The 18,435-nt window shown below is 43.4% G+C and overlaps 1 protein-coding gene across 3 annotated transcripts in view; it reads left to right on the forward strand.

The window, feature by feature from the left end:
- Positions 1–3,286: 3,286 nt before the first annotated feature.
- marchf8 (membrane-associated ring finger (C3HC4) 8) overlaps positions 3,287–18,435 on the forward strand; it is a 78,048-nt gene continuing 62,899 nt past the window's right edge. For 2 of the 3 annotated variants that reach the window (XM_071914172.2, XM_071914174.2), the window contains exons 1-2: positions 3,287–3,378; positions 3,486–3,666. The gene's annotated coding sequence lies outside the window, so the exon portion shown is untranslated. The remainder of the gene's footprint in view (positions 3,379–3,485; positions 3,667–18,435) is intronic. The other variant, XM_071914173.2, reaches the window with a different exon arrangement.

An 18,435-nucleotide genomic window follows, 5' to 3' on the forward strand; every position in this document is an offset into this window, starting at 1 on the left:
ACTGTCCACAGATTGAAGTGCTGTAGTTTGGGCAAAATGCAAACTCCAATCCTGGAGAGTGGAGAACATACAATCGCTCTGAAGAGTCATTTACTTGTCTTGTTCAGTAATGCAATGCACTTACCAAGGTCAAGATAAAATGTGCGTCATCCATGTGTTTCAGTAATACCCCTCGTTGGATGTTATTTGGTAATGTAACGACGTTGGCAGTTGGTAAATGCGTAAACATTTCCTTTAATTTGTGAAACCAACAACTTGTTAATTTGTTGTGTCACTCCTCTGGTGAGTGACTGGGGTGTAAAGCTAAAAAAAGAGAACTGGGGCTGCCGCTTATTTTCAGTTTGCTGGATACAGTTCCCATGCAACAGACACCCTGACCCGAGTCACGTCTCCGTGTTTTATCCTCACTTCACTCCCTCATGTTGCCTGGCTTTGATCCAAGATAATTGGGCGGTGTAATCTATACCGCCGAAACTTTGCTTAGTCTCTCTTGTCAGATAAGTGCATATGAACATGGAAAAAGGCATCTTTTGAAAAAAAAAAGATTGATTTTACTGGCAGAATAATTCCAGATAGCTGTTAGAAATAGACTTCCTCTATGCTAATTTTCTTTCAAACTTCTCGGCAGCAGCAGGAAGTGAATTTTTCATTAGAAGAGTCACAAGTTCAGGGGACAATAAGCGTGTCGGGTTGCACTCTGTTTTAGATCCGTCACTGCTGTCATTTTCTAGTCAGAACTCACACTAGTCATGACTTTGAAGGGCTACGCAGCTATGAAATCACAATTTTCTGTCATTTTTGCTGATTTACAGGCACTTTTTCTGACTGAATTTTTCATGTACTGGATGTGGGGAACACAGTATGTCAAAAATCCCTTTTGTTACACACAGCTTTAATGAAATAGTCCCATAAAGTGAGCATTTTGTATTGTACTCATTTTATTGTTACTATAACATAGCTTTGGGGGTTTATAGTTTTCTTCTAGTATTTGATTTGGTTGCCTCCAGCTGTTTGTTTCTCAGTAAGTAGAACAGTGTTCCACTGCTCACCCACCCACAGAGGTGCACTGTGTTATTTTCTGACGCACCGGTGGAAATATGGTTTCTGCTTTCTGTTTCTGTTTCAGGATTGTTCAGCTCGCCTCTTGCTACTGTGCCAGGTACTTCGCACAGACTCACTGAAAAGCACAAGAACTTTTGTTTTGTTAAAGGTGTCTTATTGAAGAATAATTCTTGCTCAGTGGGGTTGTCATTGGACACATTCAGTGTTAAAATGTCTACAGTCTTTGAAAGGATGCTTTGAAAACATAATCCATTGCAGACTTCTGACTACCTGTTGTATTCAGTAATGTAATTCACTGGAACAGTCGAACATAAGTGGAAAATTTACAGTTGCTCTTGTGTAATTTTGCTTCTAAAAACCATACAATATTTAGTTAAACAGGTTGCTCCAGACTGTTGTATAGTGTTAGAATCAGTATCTTTAATCATTATCAACCACTAGGCTATTTCAAGATAAAATAATGTAAAATATAGTGTCTATAATCTGGATCACATTTTCTAAAAACATGTTTTTGAATAATCCAACATGTAATTTATTCCAAAAGTGTCTACAATTGTTTTTGTTTGTTTTTTGGAATCAAATCGCACACAATCCATTACACCTCAACCTCGTGTGTCTGTGTGAAAATAGATTTGTAGCCTATGTGCCTGTATGGCATTAATGTGCCACTCTGCTGAGTCAAATCTGCACAGGAGTGGAGGGGGCAAGGGGTGAGACGATCAAGCATTACCAGTCTGACAGGTTCATCCTAGCAGATGAGATAGGAGTCAGGGCACACACAAACACACACACACACACACGCACACCTCAACAGTTCAAAAACAGAACACCATCTTTACCATCTCACCCCCCTCTGTTCCAATCCCACCTACTGACAGGCCCACTGACCTCCTGGGACTGACCTCTCTTCTGCCTTTTCTGTGTCCCTCCCTGTCTCACTTCCTCTTTGTCTCTCATCCACCCTCTCTCCCTCTCTCTCTCTCACTCAGCTTGTTTTTTATGACCCCTAACTCTCCTTTATTTGTTTCTCTATCCAACACTGAATTGCTTTGGCGTCTGACCGGTATTCGGTGCTGCATTCCACGCACTTTCAGGGATGGGCCTGGCTTTAATCCAAACGCATGCCTCAAACTGCAGACATGGGGCACTTACAATGGACCATGAGCATAACGCATGTCATCCGCCCTTCCTTGTTCATCCCAGTGTCAAACACACACACACACACACACACACACACATATTCCTCAAGCAGAACTAGAAAAGCTGGATGTATGTTGCACTGTAGGAAAGGCTGGGAGGACTGAAAGATGCAAATCCTTTACTCAGTGTGTACTGACTGTAAAGTGTCTTCTCTTTTCTATCTTTTTTTATGTCCTTTTTAATGCAAATGTACTTAAAGGGCTGTTTTACTATTAATAGGACAAGGAATAGCTGTGTTGTGCGCAGCCGTCTGTCTGCACATTTAACACATCAACTCCCATCCTAATCCCCGCATGCAGAGAGGCGGCCTGTGTCTCTCAGCCGCTGAGACGCATGCATGTCAATTTGGCAGCCCTGCGACTCACTCTGAGGTGCCCACTCGCCCCAGACAGAGCACAGAGGCTCTGTTGTCCGGCCCCAAGGACGGAGTGGCGGGCTGTGCATCAGTAATAAGCCCAAATACAATGAAGAGGTTTCACAGAGATAGAGCCGAGGCTTTGAGTCCACAGAGGCTACATTCCCTTCTTTAAGTGAGCCTTCCCCAACAAACTGTGCTGTGAATGAGGCGCTCTTAATGTGGAATTATATGGTGTGAATCACTTCAGTCAAGACGGCCATACACTACAGGCCATTCATAATCTGAAATGATGACCAATGCACTGGAACTTCTTAACACAGGGTGACAGCATCTGGATTATGAGTGTTGTTCTCAATAGACAGCAATCCTCTTTATTATTATCTTCATCATCATCACCCTCTTTAAATCCATCACCACCACCACCATCATCATCATCTTCATTCTTCTTCATCATCATCATCATCATCATCATCATCATCATCCTCCTCTTTGAACAAAGCTAATTCTTATCCATCACCACCACCATCCTCCTCCTCCTCCTCCTCCTCCTCCTCCTCCTCCTCATCCTCATCATCTTTGTAGTCCACAGCCTTGATGCGCCCGCGTGCGCCGCCTGTCCTTTAAATTCATTATTTCCCTTGAATTTTTTTTCACTCCATTTTAACGCGGAAGTCTGTGACGCATAGGCTACTACACACAGCTGCGAGCGGGGGGCGATGAAATAAACAAAACGTCGTCATTCGGTGCCAAACAGAGCGGTGAGTGTCTTGTGGTTTTTTTGCCTCTATGTTGCCTCAGTAAAATGCGACCAAATGTGATAGTCCTGCCGTGGTCCAATGCAGCTCTGCGTCCGTCTACACTGTAGCTCCGCTGCCTCTGCTGCGCCTCTCGCCTTATTAAAGCCAACCGGAGACGGCCGAGGGACGGACGGACCGTGCGTCTGGACTGTTTGGGGATGTGATTGTGTGAGAATTTTCTTGCATTGCCCCGCTGTAGAAGCTGACACTCGGTCCTGCGACGTTCACCGTAGCCTGCTGTAACTAAAGGTTGGTATGCAAATTTAGTTTACTGTGATCGACCGATGCGCTCTGCAGTGATTTGCAGCTATTGTGCGGCTGAGATGCCCGCTGCTGATAGTGAAATTGGTGCACAAATTGGTCTGCTCAGTAGTGCTGTTAGTGAATTAAGACGAGACGTCATGTTGAACATGTCCCAGCAACCCTTTAGTCAATTTTCCTCGAGCCTTTAACGCCTGAGCCTTGATCGTTTGTGGTGAAATAAGGTTGGGATATGAGGTCATGAAAATGTAATTTTAGAAATGGCATTCCGACACAATTAAGACGGGAGCTTGGAAGATCTGTGAAAAGATCTTTTACCGTCTTTGCTATTTCAGGATGTTGGTTTTCCTCTTGCCTTTTCAAATAAGACAAATCCGTCTGGTGTTAGTATGGGCTCACAACAGGCGAGCGAGACAGCGCGTTTGTGTCCTCTGACTTTATCACGAATATTGGACCAGTATTGGTAGGATTGTTTGTGGTTGGATTCAGAGTACAAGTAACACACCATAGCTTTGTCTCTATGAACATTTGCCTCCGTGTTTTCACCGTGTATGTCCGGGCTACAGGTCTGGGGCGCACTGCCCGGCCGGTCGGTCCCTTATAATAAACCGTAATAAACCCAGACAGCAGGCGCCCTAGATAGCTGCACTGCTTCTATAGGCTACAGTCGCCTGCAAACCAATGTTAATAGTGATTCCACTGAGAGCTTAAAAAAATCCTTCTTTTCATATTGTTTGCCGGCCATTCAAACACCAGCAACACAGCAATTTGACACTGAATGATATGAAGCTATAATTGTGTTGCATTGCATCATACCAATTAGTGACAAGTTTGCAGCCCATTCTGCCATCAAACACACTCAGCTGGAGTTAGTTCCTACAGTGCTTCTCCCATTACACTCTATCTCCTCCATCATGGCTGCAGGATCAGCTTTCCTCACTTTGTTCTATCTTGAACTCCTGTCCTGCCATTCACACCATCATATCTAGACGTGTCAGACAGTGTATTACAATTCCAGTCAATTTGATCCTGTTCGTATATCATTGTTTTAAGATGCAGCAAAGCAGTTAATGTAAACTAGGTGGAAAGCTTTTTGTTCTTGTGACAACCTGCCTCTGCTGCTAATGTGCGAAAAGCCTGCTGTGATATTCACTTTTCCTCAGGAGGCCAAACTAATTAGCCTCTCAGTCTCCATATTCTGTCACACCAAGGTTACAAGTCTCGGCTGGGTCTCAAAGACACCTTCCTATAATTCCATCCTTATCGTGATCCAGGATTCAGCGTCGTGTTCAGCTACTGTTGGGGCCCGAGGAAGAACCAGCTGTGTCTCTGTGTATGTGTGTGTTACATCACTGTAGCCCGTGGTTATGTCTTTGCCACTGTTGTGAAATACTGAGGGCTTGTTGCGATAAGAGAACTCATTGTCCCATTGGTATCTGTGGAGCGTGCATGCATAAACTTGCAGATAACACAATGCTTATTCTCTCTGTTGAGCTGCTGTGTAACTAATCCTGCCTCCTCACATGGGATTACCGCATATAGATTGGCTCCCTTTTTCATACACACAATGTTTAAGTTTCTGACACACTTGAGCGTTTGAACAGTGACAGCGGACGGTGGCCTTCCTCTAGGCAGACAGTTGGAGCTCTAATCTTGGTGTCGTACTTGAGCTAGGAACAAAAGAAATATCTCTGCTCAGGAGAATAGATTGCTCTTAATTTGCAGCAGCAGCCTGAAAAAAATGAACATTTTAGTAAAAGATGTGCCGGTCTTTTGTTCAGATGATGAGCAAACATCACATGAAGCCGAGAGTAAACATATGATGTTTGCTCTCCGCTTCCTTACTTAAATTACAGAATTGATCTCAAGTGCATGGTTGAGAAAATAATTTCAATGTAGCAGACACAAGCAAATAGCAAACCAAATTAAGTAACCTTTGGTAGCCTGCTTAGACAAATCCTAGCCAAGGCGGGAAGAAAAATGCCCTTTATTCAGATATCTCTATGGGTTTCTCAAAGGTTTGTGGTGTACTCCAAAGACTAGTCCCAGTGCAAAGACTGCACCGGGACCAACCTGTTGTTTATAGTATAGAATCACTTGATAGTTTCATAATGACCAGATCAACACGTTCCCCAGCGTTTGGGCCACTCTACTCCTCTCCCTCTACTTTATATTCTTCGCAGTCTGGCCTCTCATCTGGGCCGGCTGATGGTGTGCTCTTGAACAGCAAGGGATTTGTGTGTAGGACTCGACAAGCATTCTGCGATTGTGTGAAATCTCATCTATTCCAGGGGCCCGAGCCGCCCGAGCCGACAACAGATTCTGAGGTCGTCAGTAGTCCTGACAAACCTGACTACAGGGAGAAAGGAGCAACTAAAGCCATAATTATGATTCCAAACAGGAGGAAGAGGAGGGCCGAGGCCGTGCCAGTTAATCTGCTAAAACTGAGAGGGAAGGAGCCTGGAGTCTTAATGGACTGTGCCATTGTGCGATTGCAAATTAAATCGTACTTCTTCAGAGATACAGTATGTTCTGAGGAAAGTTATTGGAGGGTGGAAAAAATGCAATCAAACTATCTGAAACTCCCTATAGTAGCTTTCTGCCAATTAACTGCTGGCATTGTTTGACACAATTGGTTGTGATGGTGAAGTGTGCCTCCCACAGTATTTTAAAGAGCGGAGCAGAGAATGGATTTGACAGCACCTATTGTGTTATTCTATAGCAATTTCAATCAAATTCAATTTAACAAAACCCAGAAACATTTTGACTGGTTTCGGGGCTAACATTATTGGCTTGCAGAAAGACTTTCAGAGAAAGGTTTTCAATTCTGGTTTATCTACTGTAGTCGCACTCTTTGTTGTGGCAAATTAGTCAACTGTACAGCAACTGATGTCTGTTCAGCATGTTCAGTAATCTTTGTGTACACCTATAGATAATAAACGTAGAAAAACAGATTGGGGCTTCACAAAATGAGGCTTGTTCAAAAATTCATGCAGTTTTGTGATATTGTTTAAAAAAAAGATTATCCTGGTGGATTAGTGAATTGTTAGCAACAAGACAATATCTCGCTCTCGCTCTCTCTCTCTCTAACACATACACACTTCCTTTTTCATTATATTTCCTGTATACTTGCAACTAGCGCTGATAGAGGATCAGCTGGGACTTCTCAAAGGTTTAGTTTTCCCACACATGATCGTTATTTTTCTGCCCTACCCAGAGAAAAGCGCTTTAAAATTTCTTTCTTACTATCTTTTGATTGCTTGTCAAGTGTCACCATTCCTTGTTTTGTCATGTCAACCTGTTTTCAAAATGGCACCTGTAGAAAAAAACTTGCACTGCATCTCCATGTCAACAGTTTTCACCTGCTCAGTCCGCAACCTCTGCTGTTAAACTATAAATTAGTATTGATTGCATTGTGCAGAGAGAGAGGAAATGGAACTAGCCAACAAAAATAAAGTATTCACACACCCAGCATACATATCCTGTTCCCTTTTACCAGAAGTGTGTGTGTGTGTGTGTTAGTGGGTGTGTTTGTGTGCCTCAAATGTCTCCGTATTCAGGATGTGGGTTTTTCTGGACTCCTGTGTCTGCAAGGAAGCCATAATAATGTCAGTCATTACTCTGTTAGACCTCCAGCATTGCAATATTTAATTGTTTTTGTATTGATCTTAGGCTTCGCTCATTAAAAATCTATCAGCAGTATTATGCACAGTCTATCCACACACCACCATATGGCAGCTGTACAAGAGCAGTGTCCCCTGCACCATCTAGACTTTGTGCATCTGTGCCGTACAGTTTTTGTTATCTGATCCCGGACTATAATAGTATGAACACATCCCCTGCTAGTCTTGTTGTATCAGCGTCTGGCTGGGCTGTAACATGATAACATAATAAATGTGTCTTACTGTGTAGTTTCTCTTTCCCTCCTGTGCTCTAACTCAATCCTGCCCTGCCCCACTACTGTGTCCCACTGTGGCCTGTCTTCTTCCATAGGGAAGGGAATATTGATCCGCTCTAATGACTTCCTCCTATGAATGATGGCATATATCCCACCGCTGTGATGTCCAGCCTCGCTACACTGGCCGGAATATTGGTAAAGCAGTTTTCTGAGTGTTTAAAAATGCAGGGAATAGGACAGCAGGGCACTGTGTGTATATTTACGACAGATTTTACATATAGCCTTGTCCACTCAAGCTTGTGTGTGTGTGTGTGTGTGTGTGTGTGTGTGTGTGTGTGTGTGTGTGTGTGCTTGCATAATGTGTGTATAGTAGGGGTGCTGTGAAATTGTAATGTATGGGATGAAAGGGGGAAAGCCTGAGACAGTTGCTATACATCAAGTGTGCAGAAGTGCGAGCTCAGCTGGAATGGACGGTGCGGTGGCACTGCTGCGTGGTCGCGGTCTATGGTTGATGATGTCATTAGAGCTGTCTTGGTGTCCCAAGGTCTCTGTCTGGCGGTGGCAGCGGGCCGGGAGGAGGGCGTGTCTGAGAAGCCAAGTCTCGGCAGCGCGAGACATTGTTGCAGTCGAGATGGATCCATCACACACTTTTTGACTGTAATTGGATCCCGTTTGGGGTTTTATGTTTCATTGTCTCAGTTAAATAATCCAATGGTTCAAAATTAGGTGCTAGACCATAATTCACTGGTTTTTGCTTACAGGCCGCTATCTTGAACCAAGCCAGCAGAACCAGATTTGACTCTTGTGTTAATACATTACTTCTGATTGGTGGAGCTGACTTCAGACTCGGTGCTGGTGTTACATTACTTCTGATTATCAGAGCTGACAGCAGGTTACAGTAGAATGGATGCGAGAACACGGAAGAAGTGATGAAAATTAGCGTCAGGCTGTGCATTCTATTATAGAAATGTGTTTGATTCTACCTGTCTGTCTGTCTGTCTAGTCACCACATATACTATATAGTCACTCAGATTCATGCAGTTTATTACTCTTTATTGAAACAAAATTGGTCTGCATTTAAACTAATTATGGCAAGACATCAACTACTATTGTATTCATTTTATGAAAGCTTTGCGACTGTAATAAATCAATCAAGGCAACTTGAAAAACCATTGTGGAAAGGCTCTTCCCATGGGTGTCTCTTACGCAGCTTTTTATTACAATAAAGAAGTAGATTTAAAAAAAAAAAAAGCAATTTAATTAACTGAGGTTTGCTGATGGATTTTTGTCCCAGCACGTTGAACCTCACTAATCTGAATCCTTTGAGGATGGAGTCGAAGGTCAAATGTTTGGATCACTGAAATACATTGATATATTTGGGCAAAGCTTATTCAAACTATAAAGCTCCCAATCCACAAATGCTGAGAGTTATAAACCGTTTTAACCGTCTAAAATTTTAAATAATAATCTGTGACATTTTCATATAAACTCATTTCTGTTCTGCTCCTCTCTCTCTCTCTCTCTCTCTCTCTGTAGCCAACTGATATAAGAAATAATGATTCAACCTTTATTCTGTTCATAAAAGCTTTTACATTTCTTGTTCTAAACCTGGTGCCAGGTGGGGCTTTCCAAAGAAAAAAATCTGTCACACAGGAAAATAAAAGCATCACATTTCCTGCAGCTGCAACAGTTTCTTTGGAATTACTAGAAGAAGAGCTGAGTCACTGGCATGAGCAGCGATAGCCACCATGGCTGGACAGACAAAGAAAAGAGCGCCACCTACAGAAACTCAAACTTCAGCAGAACATTCAAGGGAAAAAACATCACAGTACTGGACACACTGTTTGATTGACAGGTGATCTCAGGGAAATGCAGTGCAACTTTTGGAACTTTATCATCCCTCCATTCAGGTGTAATTTACTCCAGTGTTTGTAAACACTACAGATGGAAACAAACCTTTTACAGCCTCAAAATACACGTAAAACTCATGTTTAGCTCCCAGTCCTTTATCTAACGCTCAGACAATACATTTCATAGTGAAAAATGTCTTAAATCCAGGAAAAAACTACATTGCAACAGCGGTGCCATTCTGCAGTTGCATATTGTATTTTTTAGTTGCATGTATCCACAAGGAAATTACAACGCCCATTTCTGAGGATACTAGATAACATGGAACAAATGAGGTTCTACTGTAGTTTCATAATGAAAGTGAAAGTTTGGTTCTTATCACTGAAGCGTTTTCAGATTATTCCCCATGTAGAGTCTAGGTTTGTACTGCCAGAGGAGGTTTGGTGCTTGTAATTTTTTACTTAAGTGTATCCATGAATTTTATCCCATCCAGCACAACCATGTCAGAGGCTTTCCCCAGCTGCAGCGGCAAAAAAAATAATTCCAGCCCTAATTCCCCGCTGTGTTTTTAGAAAACCCCATGATCCTTTGATCATTTTAATTCAAATCACAGTGCTATGATGCGGTTATTAATGGTGGTTTACAAAAAACCAAATCATTTTACTATTGCCTGTTGTAGACACAATATGAGGTAGTACACTTGAATTTGTTTTACATAAGTTGTGGAAGAAAGCTTTTTAGAGTTTTGTTTGATTAGTAATTTACATGACTGACAGTCTTGTCAATACAATAGAATCAGTCAGATTATCGTAATGTCTTGACACTGAGGGTGGAGGCAATCGATGACACTTTAAAAACACCTTCCAGCGTACATGTGCTGCATCACCTGACTAAGATCCCTTGTGGGAACAAAACATGGTTATCAAAACTGGGGATAAAATAAAAATGTGTTGCGGGCTGCGGGATAACTCCCACTTCTTGATAACCTTTAGTGGGATATATGCTGTCCAGAGTGGGATTAAGATCGTTGTTCTCCCAGGCCCGGACTAATGAGGCTGACATGACACTACCTATGTGACATTATCAGGATTGTACATGGAGAAAAGTGTTAATTAGGTCTGTGTAGCCACCGGTCTTTTTAGCCTGTGATGATGGCTCTATGTAATCTTAAAATGTTCTGAGCTGAACGGCGTGTCCCCAAGGCAGCCTGAGGTGCTGTTTGACTAACAACTCTATACGCAGTGGCACATGGGTCCAAGCTGTGTTATCTGTGCCGGCTGATAGAGACAGACGCGTGTTTAATTTTGTCCGGGTGTACAGGCTCCAGGGTGGGTTATTACACAGCCAGTGTGGAAGGTCTGATGATCCAAATTACAAAGAGATAAGTGTGTGTTTCAGTGATGCAGGTTGGCTTAGTCAAACAAACCTGACATCTGCATTTGCTCAGTTGCTTTGGATATGGCTGCTGTGGAGGAGGAGGAGGAGGAGGAGGAGGAGGAGGAGGAGGAGGAGGAGGAGGAGGAGGAGGAGGAGGAGGAGGAGGAGGAGGAGGAGGAGGAGGAGGAGGAGGAGGAGGAGGAGGAGGAGGAGGAGGAGGAGGAGGAGGAGGAGGAGGAGGAGGATCATCTAAATCAAGACTCCTCTTGACGTGTCAAAGTGGCAAAAGTTGAGTGATGAATATCCCACTCTCCATATGTGCACCGTGTCTCATCACTCCCTCTCAGGCACAGTGTCGGCATCTGATCTGCAGAGATACTAAATAACTGTAAACTTTAAACACTAGTTTTGTGCTGCCAGGCCAGAAGAAGGCTGACTCCCTTTGCACCAGTTGCAATATGCAGTTTTACTGAATTTAATTTCTGCAGTTCTGTGTTATGTTTCAAGGCAGAGCTGGTTAACCACTGTCCTCGTGACTGTCGGAGCCCAGTCATCATTCAGCTGCTGCTGTTGGCTCTCTGTGGAGAGGCCAGTGAGTCAGCCACCAGTCGGACCAGCAGCCTCTCAAGCTGTCTCTCAGTCTGCGCACACACACACACACACACACACACACAGAGTCACGTCTGCTGGATCATGGAGCGCTGTGGTGGGCTGCTACTGCCTGCTGGTCCATCCACCTGCCAAGTGGCAGGTGGATACACACTAGCCTGAGGAGAGTCGTGGTCATTATCTCAGAAACCACGCTTTTGTATCAGGACTGTGTTTACTGGTAATGGTTACAGTGAAAATGCTTTCAGTTTCACTGGTGCTTTGTTATTTTATTCACTTCCTCATTCTTTCTGTGCAGTGGCTTCCACGTATGAAGGTTATTATCAATATACGTATGATTACCTGTCACAGGCAGTGTGTTGCCTACACCACAAACCTCAATTTCTATACATGACGTATTGTCGGTAGCTTTTGTGGGTAATTCTGCGCCTTTGTATGGAACTGAGCATTAAGGTGATGATTATAACTGCTGGAGAATTCTTGATAACTCCACTTGACTTGTGACTCTTGACAAGTGAAGGCCTCTCGCTGGTCTGTGAAGGTCGGCCTGCTCAATACATTTTAAAGTTAGTACAAGGGTGTATGGAAAATGTGTGTTAATGCAGTAAATATTATACAATGGGTAGTTTGACTGGTCTCACATACTGATATTTCCCCTTGTCAAAACAGAAATTGATTGCCGTGATAAGCAGGCACTTAGTCCTGCTTGTGTTGCTTTATCATGTTTCTTATTATGTATGTATATTCCTTTATAGAAAACTTTCCAGACAATAGGCACGCATTGTGTTCATATGAAGGCCATAATGTGTGGGAGTGAGTTCTTTACTTTTATGGGAAACTATGTGCTGCACTTCATGCTTACTGCATCACCGTCATATTCATAAGAAATCTCTCTTGGGTATTATTGCTATATTGCATATAGGGACAATATCTGTGTATATGGGACTAAAAGATTCCTAACATCCCATGTGCTACAGTGTCTGTCCCTGTCTACCATTCATGGCAGATTGGATACTGCTGGCCTATAAATGAGCGTCATTTTAGAAGAATTAAATGTTCACCAGACATTAACTCAAACCCTTAGGGAACATGTTTTACTACCATTATATTTGAGCAGTATCTCCTATTTTGGACTGATCAGAGGGAAGCAATTCAGTTACACATTGAATAGATCAGCATAAATGGCCAAAAACATTAAAAAAATTCAGGAAGCAATCCTAAAATGATTGCAAGACTTCAAAACCTTGGAGAATGTTTTGCAAGTTGTCATGAGGCAAGAAATTGTTGTGGTGGCTGCAGCCTGCAGGATATTGTCATACCAGCGAATGATGGGCATGTTTTGAATTGTTTGGGATATCACCTTAGAAAGTGACAAGAGCTAAAACAGGTGTTTGTGTTTTCTAGTAACATCTTTAATGAGTCATAACTGCTAAAGATGACTGTTTCAGGAATTCATTTTGGGTGACACATCCTGTAACTGCGCAGTTTGTAATATTTAACTGTCAAGGTAGCATGGCATCAGTATATGAAAGGGGTAAACTGATTGGTTAAGTGTTTTTGGCTTTAGTGAACTATATGGATTTCACATACGGTTTCTTCGTGGAATAGTGCATGTCAGTGTGCAGAGACAAGCCTGGGCAACAAGGAGCTAACACAATATCTCCACAATCTTATTGTTGGAAGGTTTAGATTAGGGGAGGCATGTAAAAAGATTTCCTTAAATATACCCTGGAACACAGTGAAGACCATAATTAAGAAGTGGAGGAAATATGGCAGCGCCTGGGCCGTGCCTAATCGTCCCTCCAAGATGGATGACAGTGCAGGGGGAAGCTCATCAGAGAAGCCAAAAGGCCAACAGCAGCCTGAGAACAGCTGCAGGACTGGATGGTTGAGTCTGAGCGCTTCATGCATGTAACCAACATTAAGTGTGTTCTCCACAGTTCTGGTCTGTGGTGCAGAAGCCTCTTCAGAAGCCTCAGAAGCCTCTTCAAACTAAAAAGAGCATCCAGCCCCATCTTAATTATGCAAGAAGACACAGTAAATCTCCCCAAGCCATGTGGGAAAAAGTCTTGTGGTCTGATGAAACCGAGCTAGAATGTTTTGGTCTTACTTCCAAAAAAAAATGTTTGCCACAGAGCCAACGCAGCCCATCACCCAAACAACACAGTACCTACTGTGTAGCATGGCGAGGGCCGCGTCGCGCTGTAGGGCCGTTTTATCTTCAGCAGCATACACTGCTGTTCAGACAGTTATTCTGTTCGACTCTCCAGGATGGAGGGGAAAATGCAGAGATACCAAGATATTTGGGGGGAAATCTACTACCCCCTGCAAAACAAAAGCTCAAATTCAATAATTTCGTCTATCAATATGTTCAACTTGATCCAACGTACACAGCCAAATCAACAAAGGAATGGCTCAGTAGAGTCTGGGCCTCCAATCCTGTAGCAACCACGATGTTTTCCCTCTTTAAATGCATTGTCAGAAATAAGCAGCCTTTTGTTTTGTTGGTTTTGTTTTTGAGGCTTGATTTTGCTGGTTGCTGTATCCAAATCAAAGTGGAAAACAGTCTGATTTAATAGGTTTTCATCTCAGGACTCAAGGCAATAAAAACAAGGAAATTTGAAAGCATATGCAGACTTTTAATATCCACTGTATGTCCTGTAGGCCTGTGGTATCACCAGCATGGGTTGATTATTTGCTAAGCTTACACCAAATAAAGGTGCGTGTGTGTGTGTGTGTGTGTGTGTGTGTGGTGGCACGGTTACCTAATGGTTACAGAGTCTGGCCCATGACAAAAGGGTCACAGGTTTGATCAACCAACAGCCACTGTGTCCTTTCACCGCTCTTGACACTGGAGCCCCACCTGCTCACTCATTGTATAATCTCTCTGGATATCAGCGTTGGCTAAATGCCTAAAATGTAAATGCCAATCTGTGCGTGTGTGTTCAAGTTTGCGTCTGCACCTGACTGTGTTTATTTGTACAAACAGGCTACCTAGTTGTGTCTTTGTTGGACCAAGCTTGACAGTGACGCCCTGCCGTATATCACATAAATTAATTCTAGTTTATTGCTTTAGGTTACTCCATGTATGGGTGCATACCAAAGGATTAGATATGTCTGTGATTTGGTAAAGGCTAGAAAGGACAATCAGTTCTTTTGACAGTGAAACCTACAGTATACTTTTCTCTGTATAATTTCAATTCCAGAGCTCTGGCTGCCTTCTAATAATGCTAGAGGTATTAACTAATCTGTGTTCTGCTGCTCTTGTATCTACTGTAGCAGAAAGATTACAAAAGCTGCATAGTCAGTGTGTGTTTTGCGGAGTGTATCTGCTATGTGAGTGACTGCCCTGTCTAACAATTTCACTTCCACGTCTCCACATTTTGGATTTCTTGATGCGTTTGCACTTTTCTCCTTACTTTCGCTCTCCAGATAGTTCATTCTGCTCTTCCAGCAAAAATCCAGTAATCATCCCGCACCCCTCTGTTTACTCTCTCCGTCTCTCTCTCTCTCTTATCTTCCCATCGCACGCACATTCAGAGAGAGAATCAAGCGGCAACCTGTCAAAACTCCGTCAAGTGAGTTGCTAAATTCCGCAGCCATGCATCGGTGTGACATTATTTTTGCCTTTTACTCTCTCTTGATTTCTGCCTTTCATGACGCGGCCTCGGAGTGGGACGGGGCGGGGAGGGAAGGAAGGGAAGGGAACGGGAGGAACTCTGGAGAGAGGAAGGCGGCGAGGCAAAGCTCCCCCTGGACAGAGAAGAAGAACTTTCCCCAAGACGATCCATATCATCACGGCCACAGAGAGGAAGAGCTGCAGCCTTTCATCTTCCACTCGCAACCTCGTCCCTGCTTGGCCCGGCTGCATTATGCCCATCACACACTCTTGTGTTAGATGACATGGTGTTTGGATTCCTTTGTGAAAATAGGCTGTGTGTCGTGGTACAATTTTCATTTTAGCACTATTTTCAGACTACAGGCCGCAAGTTAGATTCGCTCTTCATCTTTGCACAATGAGATTTCACAGTGCAAACATGCTCCATGTTTGAAGTCACAAGGAAATGGCATCTGTAATTCAGCTTCTTCTGTTTTTTATGTGGTGAAGTTGCAGGTTGTATATGATGGGAGGGGCAGAAATGTTGTTCAGAAATCTGTGACTGGTACACAATGAGGAAATTGCTAAAAACACATTTTCCAGGAAGTAAAAGTAATCGGATTTTGATGTAAAAATACAAAAAAAAGAGCTTTTTCATTGTTAAACAGGTGTAAGTTATGACAGAGAAGACTTAAACATTAAACATTTTCTTCGGGGCCTGTTAAGAATTTGATAGCGAGGGGGAGGTTGGAAAGCAGCTCATGATTTCTTACTATCTTTGGTGTTTTATAGATTAGGGCTCCCTCTGTCCGGTTACTGTGGACTTAGGGAATTCAACAAAGATCCATTGGAAGATTCACACCTAAGTCAAGTGACACAGTGCACAAATCCAAAGTGTATATAACTAAACTTTGAATGGCCTACTTCTGTGCATGCCAGGCCAAAGCCACTTTGTCTATTCTGGTAGTGGTAGTGAGAATGAAACATGTAAGTTAGTAGGTCCTCTTCCCTCTGCCACTGAGATTTACAGGAGAGGAAGTCTTTCACAGAGGAACTATTGCAAGGCTTCAGTGTGTGTGTGTGTGTGTGTGCGTGTGTGTGTGTGTGTGTGGGTGTGAGAGAGAGAGAGAGAGTTACTTAGTGGGAGCTTGTTTGTCTTTCTCTGCAGCTCTGGTATGCCCTTCACACCTCCCCGGCAGGTGAGACGGAGTGTGCGAATGTGAAAGTCATCTCGGGACTTGCCGGTGAATTCCCAGAGGATTTGGCAGGTGTGTAAAGAGCACCGGGCCTTCCCTGCTCCCCACCAATGAGGCTGTTTACCCCCCCCCAGACGCCTGTTCAAAGCTCACTCCGCCAACCTCACAATTAATCAAACCCAAAACGGAGTCTCATTAGCATATAATCAAATGGGGCGGTTGACAGAGGCATTATGAATGCAGTGAACTTAAATTTCGTAGATGCTTTTGATTAATCCCGCGAAAAGGCGAACGGGCGTGGAGACATTTAGGAGGCAGGAAGAAAGCCACCGTAATATTCACACCACACTGCCGCTGAGAAATTAGACTACAGCATTTGAAAGGACAATGAGTTTATGAGAAACATTATGATAATTTATTCCTAGTATGTTATGAAAAAGTGCTAAATTAAAATAATCAAAAGTTTTCAAGTGTGTGTGTGTGTGTGCATGCTTGTAGATTATACTGTGTGAGTGATGGTTGAATTGTCTAACACAATTGTCTGATAATTTAACCAAAACTTGTGTCCCTGTGTCCTTATTTTGGCTCTGTGATGTGTTTACGTGCGTGTGTGTGTGTGTGTGTGTGTGTGTGTGTTCATGCATGTTTGATGAAGAGAACTGCGGCAGGCTTTATCAGCAAAGCCCATCAAGTTTGACTGATCCGCTGTTAATCTGTGTTCTGTCTGGAGGAAGTGCTAGCTCTGGCAGGGCGTTAAGACCAGCAAGTCCAATCATCGCTGCCAACACAGCCATACATCTGTGCCAGGAGAAAATTAATGCCCGCGTCTCTACTACTGACTTCAGCAGAGGCATCCGTCCAACATGGAGGCATATCGGTAGCATTTCCCCTTATGAAACTTTCCTCTCGTAAAAGGATTTAAAAGCGAAATGTCCTTGGAGGGTACAGCAATCAAAGTGGGAAATAATTACATTTTCAGGGGCACCTGCCAATTTGACCGATGCATGAGGCCAGATGTAACAACGAATCTCACTGGAAGTAAAATGTTTAAGAACTGTCTTAATGAGGAGCACCGTATAGTCGCCTATGTTATTACAGTGGCGACGACAATCCAATCAGTACTTCATCTTCCAAATTATTCTCTATGAAGCTGTAACCTCCGTATTAAATCACAGATTAAGGGTCAGGGCAGTCTCTCTTCTCCCTGGTTATGGGAGACAGCCATGAATGTCCGCTAATGAAGACTGCGTTGGCCCTCAGGTCGGGTTTAGTAATTACATGAGGTTAACTTACTTTAAATCCGAACTACAGCTGTGTTTCCTTTTACCCAGGGTTTCTGATACAATATAAACCTGATTTGTGCCTCTTTAGTAAGTCAGCAGGGAAAGTCTGTCTTTAGATATAGACGATGGCTGTAGTGCAGTAATGTAAGGATTGATTGATGCACAGCTGAGTTTTTCTGCCTGGTTACGCATCAGGACTGGAGACTGGGCTCACAGCCATGTATCAGGTCCTGTCTGACAGCTGGGACAGAGAGGGACCTCTTGGCAAACTGAGTAACAGTAGAGCTCAGCTGAGCAGAACGCAGACAAGACAGGACTTTGATTTACCTGGCAGAGGGAGAGAGAGGGGAAGACTAAATTGAACAGCTAAATTGTCTCTTGTTAACATGAACGGTCTTCGGTGGAATAATACAATCGGCAGTAATATTCCTCTCTGTGGGCGGATGCTGTGGTCAGGACGCTCCTCTGATGGATGTGTGGCAACATAGATGAGTAAAGCTCGTGTTTCTTGTCATAGTGTGATGAAACTTTCGGAGAACCAGGCAGTTCACACGCCTTCATTTATCTGGAGCCATCGTCCCCCGTAACAGCTCACGCCGACCCCTGGAGCTGCTGCCATAGCAACAGGTCAGTGTCACACTGGAACCACGGGGAGGTTTGTGATTGGTTGGAGAGCTGCCGGATTTGTAGGTATTAATATTATTGCGTTGAACTCTTTGACTGGCAGCCTTACCCGGCGGACGCGCGCGGCCGGAAATAGCCAAATCTCACATCCAAGGGACCTTCTGACAGCTTGATTGACAGATCGAGTTTAGCCGTGTTTATTCCCAAAAATCCCCAAAATATGCCTGGTATCGGATGAATGGAATGTTTTATATGAGGAAGGAGTAATCCTGGCTGCCTATCTGGCACACTGCTTAGCCCATTAGTGCAATCCCTCAGTCCAAC

The sequence above is a fragment of the Centroberyx gerrardi genome, chromosome 15 (assembly GCF_048128805.1).
Source record: "Centroberyx gerrardi isolate f3 chromosome 15, fCenGer3.hap1.cur.20231027, whole genome shotgun sequence".
Lineage (NCBI taxonomy): Eukaryota > Metazoa > Chordata > Actinopteri > Beryciformes > Berycidae > Centroberyx > Centroberyx gerrardi.